We start from the raw sequence: 18,014 nt of genomic DNA, 5'->3' as shown, positions 1-18,014 counted from the left end.
TCTATATCAAGTGATAAGATTACGTGAAAGAACGAGTGCCTAATGGGTTAATTAAAGAAGCTGGTTGTTACATGTTCAACTAATGTATTAGGTAATTAAATAACTAAAACAACCCGAGGAAAGTGTGGAGGATGGGCCATAGGTCTGTCCTACGGATGGGTGGTCCCGATTGGTCGAGAACTTTTCTCAAATCGTGATGGATAATAGAAGGATTTTCAAAGAACACGAACAACAAAAACATTGACTTAGAGTTATGATTAAACCCGATTTACGATGTTTTAGGGAAACAGAATGGAACCATGCCTTATGGCGGAGAGGTTGAGCTTGCTTCCCTCTCATTTTCCATTCTCCTTGAAGCAAGTGCAATGTGAATATGCTTCAGACTTGACATTTCTACGTAAAGTAGTTCTCTTGGGTCCGACGCTAGTTGTTGTTAGGAAATGACCAATCGGGTAAACCCTAACTCAGGTCAATCCTAAGTGGGAACGGCCGGAATACTTCTGCTACGTGGCAGACGCGGAAAGCCCTAGATCGCAAACCTCGTAACATTCCATGGGAGTGCTAGGCAGAGCTTTCTAGACTTCCTTTCCGATGGACTACTAGGATGTGTCTTGGATAACACTAGTGGACACATTACATTTAGCCTCACAAGAGATTAAGCCCAAGGACATTTTCATCATGTATTTTTGCTTGGTACTCTACTTGAGTCATGGGACACTTTCCGTAAGACTATATGTGCTAAGAATGGGATAAACTTGCAGGATGTTAAGAGCGCCCTCTTGATAGAAGAGGTGGACAAAAAGAATGTAGATGCTTCTTGTATGTTACATGCATTGACTATGAGAGGCCGGCATGATGGAAATTCCTATGGTAAAAACTCTAAAAGATCTCATTCTAGGACACATGTCTAATCTCACAGTAAGTCCTATGTTTATGAGTTCGATTTTACTTAACAATATTGTGGGAAAGCAGGTCATATTCGACCCACAGTGCCATAAAATGCACGAAGACAAGTGCAAGAAAAAGGAAAAAGGTAAAGTAGAGGATAAGAATGATGATCACAACATGTGCCTAGCAAGTCTAGCATCAAGATTGAGGAGATTAATGTGGTGCATCATGATGTGTCTAATGCTCTCAACCTCTTCCTTGGATGCATCATAGCTGACTGATGCTTTGTCAGGACATACTCAATGTTGGTTGATAGATTCAAGGGCTTCTTTTCATGTGACCCCTCATAGAGAGTAGTTTCACTCAGATCATAGTATGACTGGATCTGTCCATTTGGATAATGACCTAGTATTAGACATAATTGTTATTGGTGATGTATAGTTGTAGTTTGGTTTAGGCAGCATGTTCACCCTTTATGATGTACATCATGTACTGTCTCTCATGAAGAGCCTTATCTTTACTGGCACTTTGGATAATGAAAGTTATTTTGTATCTTTTGGTGATTCTTCATGAAAGATTACTTGTCGCAATCGTGTTATTTCATGTGGTGCTAAGTCTAGTATCCTCTATCCCTTGCTTGTATTTGGGTCAGTTGACTATGTTTTGGCTGTGGTTGTAGTTCCACACATGTATCTTTTTGGCATCATTGCCATAGGCACATGTGTTTGAAAGGAATAAGAATTATTGCCAATGTGCAATATCTTCTGCCCTTTGACTATAAGTATTTTGAGTCTTGCAGTCATTGTTTATATGGTAGATAGACAGATAGTACACATAAGAAGTCTGGCATGAAGCACATGGATGAGCCTTTAGCTCTTATTCATTCATATGTTTGTGGTCATATACCATGACAGTCGCTAGATAGTACAAAGTACTTTGTCACCTTCATTGATGATTACTCACAAAAGGCATGGGATTACCCTATTAAGTAGAAATTGAATGTCTTATCTATGTTTTAGTTTTTGCCATTGTGTTCATCTTTTTTCCCTCCTTTGTTTTGTTCTTCTCGTCTCTTTCCTTCTTTTGTGGTTGTTTACACCCCTTAGAGGTCAAAATATCTAAGCTAGTAACCCAATTACCTTGGCAATGCCGAGGCCTTCCTTTAGAAAAATAAATCAAACAAATGATTACCTTTATGGTTGAGTATTTCATCTCCATTTCTAACATTTCCTTCTCTTTTTGGTAGCCCTCTTAGGCCATAAAAAGGTTGATAATATTTAGCATAAATTTCAACTTAACACTAGTTGATATTTGTTGAGGATGGCCACTATAATCATGATCTTCCTCAAATTGATTCTTGCAAATGCAATTGAAGCTTCATGAATTAGGCCCATGCATATTTGGTTCCTCTCTAAACTAATGATACTACTACATACCACTTTTTTGCTCCACCCTTTTAGCCCCTCACTAAATGTATTTTCTAGCTCATGAAGTCCTTAGATACAAATGTGTCCATAATTAGAAAACCCTTAATCTAAGAGATGAAAGAACCATGGTGGACATGCAAGTTGTTGGTCAAACTTTCCTTGCTTCACTTAATATTTCATTTAGCTCATGAACTACTGGATGCATCTAACTCATAACTGAAATGACCCTCTTGTTTGAAGAAGTGAAATAAGAAGATGTTAGCCTACGTGTCCCTTAATATCTCATCATCTTAATCATCATGTTTCCTTTATTATCAATTTAATCATTCAAAAGGTGATTGATTTTCTCCTGCAGCACTCCAATGAAAAGAGAAAACATAGAGAAGAAGAAGACATGCAAATGTCACCTTGGACTCTACCTCTCAACCTCCATGCCATGGAAGAAGAAGGGGATTAAGAGAAGAATGCAAGACAAGAGATAAGCTTCACTCTATAAGTCCTTTTCTTAAACCCTTATACTCATACTCTCACTCTTTATCACTTTGAATAAGGCACAAAAGAAGATAAGATGGAAGCAAGATGAGGGTTGCGTTCAAAGTTTTTTGCATAACAAATAGCTTCTCCATTCAGTTTTTTGGTTTTATGCATAGACTTGGGGTCTAGGATCTCCCCAATACTTGGATATCCTACACATTTCTTAGGCTCATAATTAGTATTCTTCAATTTATGCATACACCTTGAGTTAATTGGATGTTGATTCTAGTTTTAAAATTTGAATCTAGTTCCAAAAATGAAAAGTTAAATTTAAAATTTTACCACTTACTAGTACCATAGTTGTTCATTGTTCATTTTATCCTGTCATAGAAAATGTTACCATGCGTCTTCCAAGGGTTTTAGAGTAGTTCTCTTGTGAAGTGCATGGTTTTTTTGTATTAAAAATTCATTTACATACAACAACTACAATGAATTAGTTATTTATATGCAAGTTAATGAGCAATGATACAATATCACTCGGCTTAGGGACGAGTTATTTGTAGAAACCAATATTTATTAGAACTTAGGGTAAACATGAAGGAATTGTCGTACCTTTTTGAAGAATAATATATAACTAGCAATAATGTCAAGTACCATATTTCCTTGGCCCAATCTGTTGGTCATATGAAGTTCCTTCTCCATGAAAAGTTTATTCAAAAGAGAGTGATCTTGGTTTGGTTCAAGTAGTTTAATATTTTTAACAATAACAAGCACGAGTAAGATAGTGAAAGCTACATATATCAAATCATTCCAACAATTCCATATAGCTTATCTTTCCTTGGTGATGGCCATAAGTTGAACTCCAAGTGTTGCAACTGAAGCATGCATGGCATGACATTTCCTATCAAAATGGCTTTTCCCTTTTTAGTTTAATTCCAATGCTTGTGTTGTCTACGTTCTACCTAATCTAATCTACTCAAACACTCAAATAAAATTTGAATTGATTCCTCACCAACTTGATTTTCTATTGTAGCCTATCCTAGTCATGTGCATTTCAAATTAAGCACAAGACAAAATGGGAGATCACTACCTCACCTCTCAATCTTAGTCTCAAGTGTGCAAGCCTCCTATTTTGCCCATGTGATGGGAATGAAAATGTCTTAAGAGTGATCGATTCCATTTGTGTCTTAGGAATGGAACTATAATTGTTGGGTTATGCACACGATGGATGAGACATTGGATGGATGGATACACTCTTATTTTTTCAAGATGTCCAATGTTCGTAGACTCAAATATCTCTAGCATGGTTGCCTTATATGTCAATCTTGAAGCCATTTTCTATCTCCTCACCCTAAGTAAACAAGAAAATCTTGGATGGTTTAATGGTGGCCTCATGATTGAAGCAACACTCCTTTGATCGGCTCTTGCTACTCCATTATGACTAATACACTCCTCAATCACTTCAATGAAAAGACGAAATGTGAGAAGACAATGTGAGAGAGAAGCTTGAATCTCCAAGTGCTTCACTTGTACTATTATTCACACACTCTCATACTTTCACTCACTCTCAATAAGGTGGATAAGGAGATAAGATGAAAGTAAGAAGAGGGTTGCTCCCAAAGTTTCACACATAATAACAACCTCCTATCCACTTCCTAGGATCTTGACCAATCTTTGCTAGTTCATGCATATACCTTAAGTTAATTGGATGGGTCTTGCCAGAAGTGAATAGAAGCTTAACATTAGTCTTGTAATTTTCAACTGCAAGCCACCTAAGTGGCTAATATTATATTTGAATATATTACATGATACCAAAATTGGATGATACTTTACTGGTATTATTAGATAATAGAATAAAATATTTGGAACAAGTTTTAGGTGGAAATTCATGAGAGAGAGAAAGAGAAAGAGAGAAAGGTGAGTGTGTATGTGGATGTGCACATGTGTGTGTATGTGTGCTTGCATGGCTGCATGTGCATGTTCTTGTGTTTGTGTGTGAATGTGCATTTATGTGCACATGCATGCTTCTCAAAATTGAACAATGTGAAAAATAATGATTTAATTGGTCTCCTAGATTTCTCATGATCATATTTGGTAAGTTTGAAATTCTCAAGACATCGCAAACCACAGTGTCGGAGGGGTTTTTGTCGAAAGGTCGAATCCACTAGGGATCAGAAGTATAAGGAAGTAGAGATAGGAGAGGGAAGAGAAGATAGAGAATACCCAAGTGGTAAAGACGATAAAAACAAATCACAATGAATTTGTAATATTTCTACCAAAAATATTCGTTGAAGCCATATGAAATCTCGGCATTGGATTCCGGATGGTACGAACTTAGAGGCGATGTGGCATTATCTCCTTTCGCAAAAACAAGGACTCCGAAACCGCAGTTGTCGTATGAATCCCCTCTTGGGAAAAGGTCATGGGGATAAGAATATCCAATTGCATAATTAATAGTATAATGAAATTTTTTTTTTGATTATTCCCCCCAGCCAACTGTTGTGTTGGAGGGGGAGAGGAATAGAAGGTATGGCAAGCTCCTTGCTGGAGCTTGCGGAGGGAAGGAGGCCATGCCTGCTACCGCGTAGGGGAGGGAGGAACCTCTCCCTCTCCCTATAAAACTAGTAGCTATGGGGAGCATTGGAAGAAAAAAAGGAAGAACCGAGACTCTGTGAGAAAAATCATGAGGGAGGGAGAGGTTGAAGACGTGGCCACTGCCAGGAAGCTCGAGGAGGGATTGAAGAGCTAGATCGCTGCAAGCCCGAGAGGAGCTTTGTCGCCGAGTGCTACCGCCAACTCTGTCTCAGGTCGCCGCTGTCATCGCCATCAGTCCGACACTAATTTGTTGTCCCTCTCCACGCCATGTTACAAGCACAGAAGCTTCCAAGAAGCTTCTTGGAAGCTTCTAAGGGGAGAAGCTAAGCTCCTCTTTCTGTGGTTTCCTTAAGACCTTCCTCCCACCTCCTCAAAATTCCTCCCTAAGGGCTCCCTTAGGCCCCTTTCTCCCACCCCCCCCCTTGATTTTCCATTGAAAGGCTTTCAAGTGGCCTTTAAGCCCTTTTCCCCCCTTCCTATGCAAGAATTCCTTCTTTAGCCCTTTCATACCCCTTTCCTTTTCCCCCCTACCCGTGGTTCGTGTGGGATTGTTAAAACACCCCCTGCCCCCCCTAGGAATAACTGTAACGTGTCCACTTGTTATCTTCAGGACACGTCTCAATTGGTATCAGAGCGAACCAATAATGGATTTGTTTTTATGAAATATTAATAAGATGAAGTAAAGCAAATGTTGTTGTTCCAAATATTTCCTTACTTTCAATGCTGTCTTGCAGAATTATGAAGCATGGAACAAGTTCTTAGTGTTCCGAGTCATGTTTATGACTGCAATGCATTCCCCGCATTATCGACAAAGGGTTGAGATGATGAACATCCTAGAGCGAATCTATAATCCATTGCCTTTGTACATGGAACGAAGATGGACGGGTGCCTCAGGAATCTACTATATAGCTGCCCACCGGTTTGCATACCTCTAGACCAACCTAAAGAGAGTCAAGTGGTTGGAAGACCTAAAAGTCGTGAAGCTGTTCATTTTTATGGAAGCTCACATAAATTCAACTTTACATATTCGAGGCCGGTGGGTTGAACTGAGCTCATATGTATATGAGGAAATGACTCGTGTAATCCCTGCCGACAGGATTAAAGTGTTGGGGCGCCATGAGAAGAATGAGTACAGAATCCATGTTCATCTCCTACATCAAGTACTGTTGTAATCCAGGAGAAGAAGTTTCTTCTCAAGTAGATTAAGCCACCCAAATTTGACGGGAGAGGCAGATCCGTTCAAGCAGATGCTGAAATTTGGATTGAATCCATGGAGGATTACTTTGAAGCAGCCGGTACTGCACCCGCCAATCAGGCTATGCTCGCCAAGCTGAAGCTCACTGGCGAAGCCAGACTTTGGTGGAAGCAATGGTGCAGGGATCAAGGAATCACGGAAGGATCCGTTACTTGGGAGAAGCTGAAGAAAGCCGTGCAGGGAAGATACTTACCACCTGCATATCACATGCAGAAACTGAATGAGTTCTACAAGCTAAAAGAGTTGGGACTCACTCTTGACGCATACTATTCTAAATTTGTCTCACTTCTTAAGTATGCACTGCAGGTGGATATGACACAACAAGTGTCCGAATTTTGTGCCGGTTTAAACCCACCAATGAATACCCGTCTCGAATCTATGCATCCATCAGATCTTCAAGACACACTCATTCGAGCTGCGCCTATAATTCAAGAGATGCAGGCTAGACCAAGGGGTAACAAAACTTGGTCTTATAATGTCCCAAGCAGAGGAGCATTCAGGCGTCAAATGAAGAGAGTTCAAGGACAGAATCAGGGACAAAGAAAGAAAGCAAGAACTAATAACGTCAACAACTTTGTTCCTACTCAAAGCAATGGCCAAAACCTCGGTTGTTTCCACTACAATGAGCCCGGTCATTTGAAGAGGCAATGTCTCAAGCTTGGAGGAGGACATCGTCAAGCACCTTTCCAAGGAACGGCAAGGAGCCGCTACTGGAGGCAAAGGAAAAATTGTCTGCGTTTCCAATATGCAAATGTGCAAAGAAGAAGAAGATCCGACCATGGAAGTAGAGTTTGAAAGGTGACAGTCCATGCAGCTCTACACAAGAACGGCCCGAATCACCAATTCTCGGTGATTCAGACACCATCGGACTATCAAGGTAAAAGTTTCAAGACCTTGATTGATTGTGGCAATACATATTCCTTTATCTCACCAGCTTGTGCAAAAAGATTAGGAATAGCCACAGTAGAAGCACCTATTTTGCTTGTGGAATTGGCAAATGGTCGTGAGGTTACTTGTACCAGGCAAACTACTAAGGTGGAATTCTTTCTGGGAGGAAAGAAGACTTTGGTCAAATTCAAAGTCATGAGCCTAGGTATCCATGAGTGTCTACTCGGAATGGATTGGCTTAAGCCTAATGACGCCCACATTCATTGCGAGAAGGGCCAAATTTCCTTTCAAAATTTTGAAGGGGAATTGGTCACAACTCAAGGAGAAGTAGGGAAGCCAAAAATTCAATTGGCCAAAGCATCTCGGATCATAAAAGGAGTCAGAAAAGGATTACATGTCTATTTGATTAAGCTCAACAAGTTAGATCAGAAGCAAGAGTCTAGTGAAGGACCTTCTTCGCTAAAGGATTACGTAGATGTATTTCCTGAAGAGTTGATAGAACTCCCGCCTCAAAGAGAAGTGGATCATGAGATTAAGCTAGTACGAGGAGCTGTGACAATTGCAAAGAGACCTTATAGAATGTCCATACTAGAAGCAATTGAGCTGAAGGAACAACTCAAGGAATTGCTAGATCACGGCTACATCCATCCTAGCAGTTCACCATGGGGAGCTCCAGTACTGTTTCAGAAAAAGAAAGATGGAATGCTTCGACTATGTATTGATTACAGAGGATTGAATCAATCAACTATCAAAAACAAGTACCCTATTCCTAGAATAGATGAGCTTCTTGATCATCTTCAAGGGGCAAAGATCTTCTCCAAGATTTGATCTCAGGTCAGGTTACTATTAGATAGAAATCAAGGAAGAAGATATCCCCAAGACGGCCTTCAATACAAGATATGGACACTTTGAGTTCCTAGTTATGTCATTTGGGCTTACAAATGCGCCTGCCACCTTCAACAGGTTAATGCACGATATCTTTAGGCCATATCTTGATGATTTTGTGCTCGTCTTCTTCGACAACACTCTAGTCTATTCCAAACAAGAAGAAGATCATGAATCCCAACCTCGGATTGTCCTTGAGACAATGAGGAAACATAAGCTGTATGCTAAGATGAAGAAGTGTGCATTCTTCAAGCGTCAGATTGAATATCTGGGATTCATCATATCAGCGGAAGGAATCTCAGTGGATCCAGCCAAGGTCAGAGATGTGCTTGAATGGCCAGTACCAACATCTGTCAAAGAAATACGCAGCTTTCTTGGATTTATAGGATGGTATAGGGTCTTCATCAAAAACTATGCTTTGATTGCAGCACCTCTGACGGACTTATTGAAGAAGCAAACTTCCGTTGCATGGTCAACTCTCGAACAAACTAGCTTCGACAGATTGAAGAAAAGTTTGGTATCAACACCTATCTCCAGACCTAAATAAGGAGTTTGAGGTAGCAACTGATGCTAGCACACTTGCCTTGGGATGTGTGCTCATGCAAGAAGGTCACCCGGTAGCTTACTCTTCAAGGAAATTGAAGAGTCATGAGAAGAATTATGCTACCCATGATTTGGAATTCCTAGCTGTCATCCATGCTCTAAAGCTTTGGAGACACTACCTGTTGGGTAAAAAGTTTACCCTAGTGATTGATCATAAGAGTCTCAAGTGGATCTTTACCCAGAACGAGCTCAACATGAGGCAACGTCGGTGGATTGAAGTACTCGAAGAGTACGACTTTGAAATCAAGTATTGACCAAGAAAATAGAATGTAGTTGACGATGCACTCAGTCGCAAGGCATTCCTTAATTCTCTAATCTTGCAAAATCCATCAATAGCTAGATCTCTAGCTACAAAAGTATCTATGCCAAACAATCCAATACTTGATTTAGTTAGAGAGGAAGCATACCATGATCCAGCCTACCAAATGATACTAAGGGAGATCTCTATCAAGGATCAAAACCAAAAGCTGCAGGCTAAGTATTATGAATTCTCTATCAATAGTGGACTTGTCTACTATAGAACAAGGCTGTGTATACTGGCAAGCCAGTCACTTAAGCAGAAGATATTGTGGAAAGCTCATGATTCCCCTTTCTCAGGACATCCTGGCTCTGCCAAGACTCTCAATGCAGTTAGGAAGAGCTACCATTGGGAGAGGCTTAAAGGTGACGTTCTCAAATACGTCACCGAGTGTTTGTCTTGTCAACTTATCAAAGCCCAACATGTCAACATGCCAGGGAAGCTACAACGGCTTGAAATTCCCCAAATGAAATGGGAATTCATCAGCATGGACTTTGTTGTTGGCCTACCCCAAGTTTAGGGAGGATACAACTCCATCATGGTTATGGTTGACATGCTGACTAAGGTTACACACCTTATTCTAGTAAAGACAAACTATAAAGCCTCAGACATTGAAAGATTGTTTATCAAGGAAATATTCAAAATACATGGGCTACCCAGAAGAATCATTAGTGATCGTGATTCTCTCTTCACATCACACTTCTGGAAAGCTATCTTTGAAGCCATTGGGACTCAACTCTGTTTTAGCACAGCTTACCATCCCCAAACGGATGGCCAAAGAGAGCGAGTAAATCAAGTCATCAAGGATATGCTTAGGGTGTACTGCTGTTGTGAGCCAAAAAGGTGGATTCAATACTTGCCTTTGGTTAAATTTTCCTACAATGCTTCTTACCAACAAAGCATTCAGATGACCACTTTCCAAGCATTGTATGGTCATGACTGTCGAAGTCCCCTAGACTTCTCAGATCCAACCTTGAGGGTTGAAGCTTCAAGGCAAATGTTGGAAGAGATGGATGACCAAATAAAGTCAATAAGATAGGACATCCAAGCTGCTAAGGATAGACAAAAGGCATACGCAGATTTGAAGCATCAAGATAGAGTCTTCGAAGAAGGATACATGGTCTTCATTCACGTACGCCCTAAGAAGAGTTCCCTATCCTTAGGAGATTGCAAGAAGCTAAGTCCAAGGTATTGTGGACCGTACAAGATCCTCAAGTGCCTAGGACCTAATGCTTATAAACTACAACTTCTTGAGAACCTAAAGGTTCATAATGTATTCCATATCAACCTACTGAAGAAGTATGTATCTAATCCTGACCATGTACTTGATGACCAACAAGTTGTAATGCCTAGTCAAGGAGTCCTTGAACTAAGGCCTGACAGGATCTTAGATGTTAGGGAGAGACAACTAAGATCCAGAACCTTCAGAGAATGCCTCGTCCAGTGGAAAGATTATCCCGAAGAGGATGCCACTTGGATAGATGAAAGCACTCTCAACCATTAACATCTCCAGTTTATCTCGAGTCCTCCAAGGGGGAGAGAATGTAATATTTCTACCAAAAATATTTGTTGAGGCCATATGAATTCTCGGAATTCGATTCCGGACAATACAAACTTAGAGGCGATGTGGCATTATCTCCTTTCACAAAAACCGGGACTCCAAAACCGTAGTTGTCGCATGAATCCCCTCTTGGGAAAAGGTCATGGGGATAAGAATATCTGATTGCATAAATAATAGTATAATGACAATTTTTTTTTTGATTATTCCCCTTATTCCCCTAGCTGACTGTCATGTTGGAGGGGGAGAGGAATAGAAGGTATGGCAAGCTCCTTGTTGGAGCTTGCAGAGGGAAGGAGGCCATGCCGGCTGCCGCGTAGGGGAGGGAGGAGCCTCTCCCTCTCCCTATAAAACTAGTAGGTATGGGAAGCATTGGAAGGAAAAAAGGAAGAACCGAGACTCTGTGAGAAAAATTGTGAGGGAGGGAGAGGTTGAAGACGTCACCGCTGCGAGGAAGCTCAAGGAGGGAGTGAAGAGCCGGATCATTGCAAGCCTGAGAGGAGCTTTGTCACCGAGTACTGCCACCAACTCCATCTCAGGTCACCGCTATCATCGCCATCAATCCGACACTAATTCAGTGTCCCTCTCCACGCCATGTTACAAGCACAGAAGCTTCCAAGAAGCTTCTTGGAAGCTTCTAAGGGGAGGAGCTAAGCCCCCCTTTCTGTGGTTTCCTTAAGCCCTTCCTCCCACCCCCTCAAAATTCCTCCCTAAGGGCTCCCTTAGGCCCCTTTTGCCCCCTTCCTATGCAAGAATTCCTTCTTTAGCCCTTTCATACCCCTTTCCTTTTCCCCCCTAGCCGTGGTTCATGTGGGACTGTTAAAACACCCCCTGCCCTCCCCCCCCAAAGAATTCCAAAGCCTTCATGTGCTCTTGCATATAACACCCCCATACACGAAATTTCCTCCCTAAGGGCCCTTTCAAACCTTGTTTCCCCCCCCCCCCCCCCCCCACAAAAAGGAAAGAGGGTGTTAAGGGTTTGTTTTGACACCTTCTTTCCCATACCAAAAGCCCTCGTAAGGGTCTTTTACACTTTCCATTTTCCCCTTTCTTGTAAGTCTTTAAAAGGCCATTAAACCCTTTCCCGTGGCTTTAATGAGCCTTACTCGCGTTGAGGATTTTAAAAAGCCCCCTTCCTGGGTTTTTAAACCCTTTCCATGGTTTCTCCCCTCCTCCACAAGTATCCCTTCAAAGAGCTTCTATGAAAGGAAGGAACAAAAGACTCATAAAGGACGGTGGTATTTCAAAATGGAGTTCACAAAGCCGCATCCAAGATGGAAAGGCTGCATTCGCGATGGCTCCTAAGAAAGCCCAAGGCGCAACTGCAGGAGGATCGTCTCCTAGCATCCACATGGATATCTCACCACAAGTCTAGGTTTTTCTTCCTTTTTTTTAAAAACGTCGTTATAATTCAATTGGACGTAGATGATTTTTGGAAATAGGATGCATTTTTTGTCTTAAATGCTTTAGAAAAATTAACTCATGATGGAGGAATTCAGTCATTAGTATTTTTAATAAAATGAACAAAATAAAGTGAGTAGAACATTGATATGCGTTCCTAGCAAGTAGTTTTTGTGCATTTCAATGAATTGAACTTAGATTATTGTCCATATTTACAAAATGAAATTAAGATAATGCACTCTATTTAAGCATGGAAGTATAAATTGCATGTCGCATTATTAGGCCATATCTTCTTCGCAATGAGTCATCATGGGAAGTGCTAAGAATCCATAGGAAAGTGCAAGGCATGAAATGATTTCTAAGTTGCATAAATTGGTCAATTATAATTTTTCAACTGCATAATTATTAGTAAAAGGTTACTTGTTTAGCATGAATCTTGTTCTCAAGTTATAGGATGATTAATTGGAATTAGGTTATAACCTTAACTATGCTTGATCTTAAATCGATAAGTTAGGGTTGGAAATCAATTTACACGTAGACAATGAGTCATGTGTTTATGGAAATGATAGAGTAATTATCTTCAAGAATTAAACAAATTGGCATAAACCTAAAACACCTAAACCCACAGAGTACTCATTTTAGAAAGAGTTAATTTAATTCCAAAGAACTCACTAGGATTTAATACGTGACCTAGTTGCACGTATTTCTAAAACTGAAACTTCTATACCCTAAATACTTTTCCACATTCATCGAATGTAGAGACAGTGGAACATACTAGAGAAGTAATCTAGGGTCTGTCCCTAAGAATCTCTCGCTAAAAAGATGGAACTTGGAACCCTATGACAACTTCAGCGTAATGTAATCAGAAACACATTGCTTCGTGACTCCATTTGATGGGTAGAATAGTCCCATAGTTTGATGCGATACTTGTGCAACAAGTGTAGAATCATATGATCTTGTGATTGGATCACAAGGGAATGGCCAATTCTCATAATGGGGTTGGCAGATTCTTACACAAGTTATCTTGCAAGAGGATGAATAATCGTCCTAATATTGTATCTTTCTGGGGTAAAGATAATTGCTTGGAGCAAAGGACAAACCAATAAATTGGAATAACATATGAACTTAAGGTATTGACCAAGTTGGGATAATCGGATACGGCTCTAACCCAGGATATAGGGGATCTTTCCAAGTCGCAAGTCATCCCAGATCGAGTGCTAGATGCATTCGAAAAGAAGGATTCACTCCTTAGCAGTTAGCCAAACAATAGATGACCAATGCAAATGTTTGTGCTTGTTACAGATTTAAGAGCACTGTTTTGCTTTGTTTGATCAATGAATTAAAGGATAAATGGATATCTAATGCTTCAGGTTGAAGGCCTGAAGGGAGAGGCAGCTTCAGTTATTCACTTGACATGAGAATATTGGTCTAAATTTCCTTTAGTAAAAAAAAAACTAAATATAAATATATGTATTCATGTGTATGTGTGTGCATGTATGCATACACATGCATGCATGTGTTTGTTATGTTTCTATTTTACACCTAAATTGGAAAAGCTTATCCCCTTCTAGTCTTGAGTACCCAAAACAAAAACCGTTAGATGCTTTTTTGTATATGACTTATGTGAATCACATGGAAATTGAAAGAGTGCAGAGTATGTGATAAATGCATATGTAGGAAGAATGTCAGTATTTGCATTTACTTTCTGGTTAGTCTTCTCAATCAACGCCAATATAAAACAAGTCGACGCTGCTCTCTCAAGTTGAACGTTTTTTCATGGCCACGGGTGCGATCGCCATCGATCTGCGATTCTTGATTGAGTGAGTGAGTTTAGCCTAACATTTTATATCCATGAGTCAAAGGCGCCTGTTGATCGGAATGGCAGGCCACGCAGCTCAATCTTACTGGGCCACGTCTCTCGTGCGGTGAGTGTAGTCTAGTGCTCCTGGCAGTGTTTGGGAAAAGATGGGTTTGCTTCAACCTAGAACTTGTTCACCTTGACAAAAATCATTCTCAATTCTTTGGAAGAAGGAAATAAATCCTCTTCAAATTTCTCAAAATATAGTTACATTTGTTAAATTGGATACTTCCTTCTCAGATGACGATGAAAAGGATTTACTTTCTCTTCCTCAAATTCTTTTTCTCGAACCTTGGCTCCTGGATCTTTCCTCACATTATGCCTAGTGGAAAATCCAACAAGCAAACCTACTCGGCGCTCTCTCACTTACTCACTCACTCTCTCTCTCTCTCTCGCTCTCTCTCTCTCTCTCTCTCTCTCTCTCTCTCTCTATGTGTCTCTCTCTCTCAATCAAACTTTCTCACTCTTTCTTGTTGATTTTTAAGATATGTCATTAGAATGAAGGACCATATAATTGAGTCATATGCAACTTGATAGACTTAATGAGTCATAAAGTTTGAACCATTATATGCTATTGTACTACAAGGGATGAGGAAAACACCATTCAAATTTAAGATGAAAAATATACACAAAAATTAGTTTTAACTAATTAGGCCCCACCATCGAAGTGCACATTAATATAAAGCTTGGGTCATAGGACATTGGTAAGACCATTGGAATAAGTGGTGAAAAAAGGATTGACAAATATGTTGATATTATAGCTACCATATTACCAACATACACTTCAACATGCATAGAAAGATAGGTTTGATGAATATACCAGCAGACGTAGAGAAAAAAACTAATTATTTGCCATATACATATTCAAAAAAGTCAAATATATTTCAAAACTTGAAAATAGCTATAACTAACTTAATTTTTAACTATTACACATATACATGTGATATAAATGTATTCTCAATATTTTGTTCATATAGTTGGCACACATAGAGCTCACACTTCAAGAAGGGTTCATATTGGATGAGGATTAAATTTGGTCTACCTATCTAATATATATCAATTATTAAGGTGTCTATGGAGGAATTAAGCTAGACCTTTGATTAGAAGATGCTTGATTGAACTATTTAGCATTACTATCTCAATACTAGTAAATAGTCAGATCAGAGAACAATGCCTCTGGATGCCTACCAAATGGAGATTGCATGCATTTCTCTACTTTCCACTCTCTACTCTCTTTATTGTACTCTTTCTCTTTGTATTATACTCTTAGCTAGTTTGTACTTTATTCTGTCTTTATAGCTACTCCATATAGAGAAGCTAATTAACACAATCTGCCTACTTTCTTTTTCCCTATTTCCGTACACTTTATTTCTCTGTATTAAGTACTTTGTGTTAGATATATATAATCTGTCTATATATAGCGCTCGTCTATATATAGCGCCCCACAGGTCCCCTCTATATATTCCTATCATGTGCTATTCTCTTCTCTTTCCTCTCTTTTCTCTTTTCACTACTTGTGAGCTTTGGGATGTATAGATATCTTGTTGGTTTTGTCTTGACATATATTTGATTGGTTTTGCATCATTGCCTATAGTCTATAATTTTTTTGGTCATATTCAAATCATATAATGACATTATTTCATATATATTGATATAACATAAAATTGAAGGTTTATTGACATTAGGCTTCATTCTTCATCTCACATAAGCGGGCTTGTAGTGAATTCAAAACATCACTTCATGGGCAAAATATGGTATGTAAGCATAAATTTTCAAGAGAAAGTGAGAGAAGCAAGTGGAGAGACTAGAGGGATATATAAAAAATGGTGTGAGTTCAACCAAGGAGTTACAATAATATTATTGGCCCAAGTACTACAAAATTCCATGGATGCAGACATTGCTAATCTTGATATGTTAGAGATACACCTATCCCAAGCCATTACATATGTGATTTTTCAATTATATATGGAAGTTAGATCTACATGACCATGCATTTTATACGGTATGCTCAATATGGTAACTTTCCGTGCATTTTGTAATGCTTTTTTCATATTTTTTGTGGAATTATAACTCAAGAACTTAACATTTTAAACACTTAGCTCAATTTGAATATTTTATACTATTATTATATATTGTTATTCAATGTCTTGTTAGCTCAAACCATGTTATTTTATGTAGTGATATTTCTTAATATGTGGATTTGATTTGCAAGAGAAATATCCAAGAATCACACAATAAAGAAAGGAAGGGAGGATGGGAGAGAAGGAAAATGGCTGGAAAACCAAAGAACTACTAGTTGCAGAATTGTTCTAGAAGCAATAGCTCCTTGATTTTTTTCCCTTGCAATGCCATGCATATAGTTTTGTAAAAAAGCATGTGAAAATCATACATGGATTGCATGTATAATGACATGACAATTACCATGAAAGTTGTAGATAGATCACATTTAGGTATTTGAAAAATTTTGCAAATTTTTTTCTTTTGTAATTTAAGTACACATGAGATTATATGTTGGTCTTTTGATGTGATAATTAATAAGACTATATGTGCACCCATAAGTTCTTTAATAGCTTAACATTTATGTCATTTAGGCCATCTATAGGCCAAAAACCCTTTTTACTAAGGATGAAAGGTGGAGTAAAGATGAGGTTGGGATATCTCTTCTTCTTCGATCTGTACATTTTCTCTCTTCTCACAGAAATAATCAAGGAGTAGATCAACTGCAATAGAGAGATGAAGTGGATTGAGGAATCCATGCTACAATCATAAGGCAATTTTCAAGCCTTTGAATGTATTCAAACTATGACACATGAGAGTGAGGAGGTGACTCTATTAGAGATGTTTGTTTTCTATTTATTTCCTTGTTAGGGATAGTGTTGAGTGAGAAGCAAGAGAGATGGCTATGAGATGAGATTATGTGAGAGACAATTGAGTTTGACAGTACTGAAGCTCCAAAACCATATAATTTTATCTCAGTCCAACATATCATATATCTAGCTCAATATTTTTTTTGTGTCGTTGAGACGACACAAATGGAATCACTTACTCTAGGTTGCTCACATTCCATTGCAGTTGCTCACATTTCCACTATGCAGTGGAATAGGAGGCATAAGTGCAAGAGATTGGGATAGATAAGCAAGGTGCCACTCTCTTGATCTTGTATCATGCTTGATCTGAAACTTGCATTACTAGATTAGGTTAGATTAGGAGATTGGAATAGAGAGAATGGATATGAGATTGTAATTTGGAGTAGATTAGAGTAGATAGGAATTAAAAATTTAGAAAAGAAACCTTTTAAAAAATATGTTGTATAATAATAATAGATTAATAGAGAATTGAAATACTTTGATCGATGATTGTTATATAGAGGATTAGTTATGCTTTAATTTTTGATCAGTTTTTTAGATAATATCAATTTTGTTAGAAAAGAGATTCTAGAAAAATCTTGGGATCAATAAAACACCTTATGGATTTCATTGAGTGCACCTCACTCAAAAGCAAGTCATTCAAATGTAGCCACTACATCTTCTATATTTGCCACATTATATGGTGAATAGAAACTTGTATTGCATTCAAAAACTTGATTTGATGTGCTTTGATGGTTAGTAAAAACCATTTCGATGAGCATTTGAATGATGATAAATTTGTGATGAAGCCTAAATCATGATTGGATGACCTTGAGATTCAAAGGACTTGAATACTGCTTACAAGGAACTATTTCCTTACACTAAAATGGATATGTGATATATCAATCCTTATTTTTGTAATATTTTGTAAATAGTGTTTGTGTATGAACACTATTAATTATGCTATCACATATCGATAGGTATACTGACACAATTTTCAAAAAAGAGTATTACCACATATAGCTCCTTCTTCTTCAT

This window comes from Lygodium microphyllum, chromosome 5, assembly GCF_053477565.2.
Source record: "Lygodium microphyllum isolate KBCC chromosome 5, Lygodium_microphyllum_v1.1.10, whole genome shotgun sequence".
NCBI lineage: Eukaryota > Viridiplantae > Streptophyta > Polypodiopsida > Schizaeales > Lygodiaceae > Lygodium > Lygodium microphyllum.
This window is presented reverse-complemented; position numbering follows the sequence as displayed.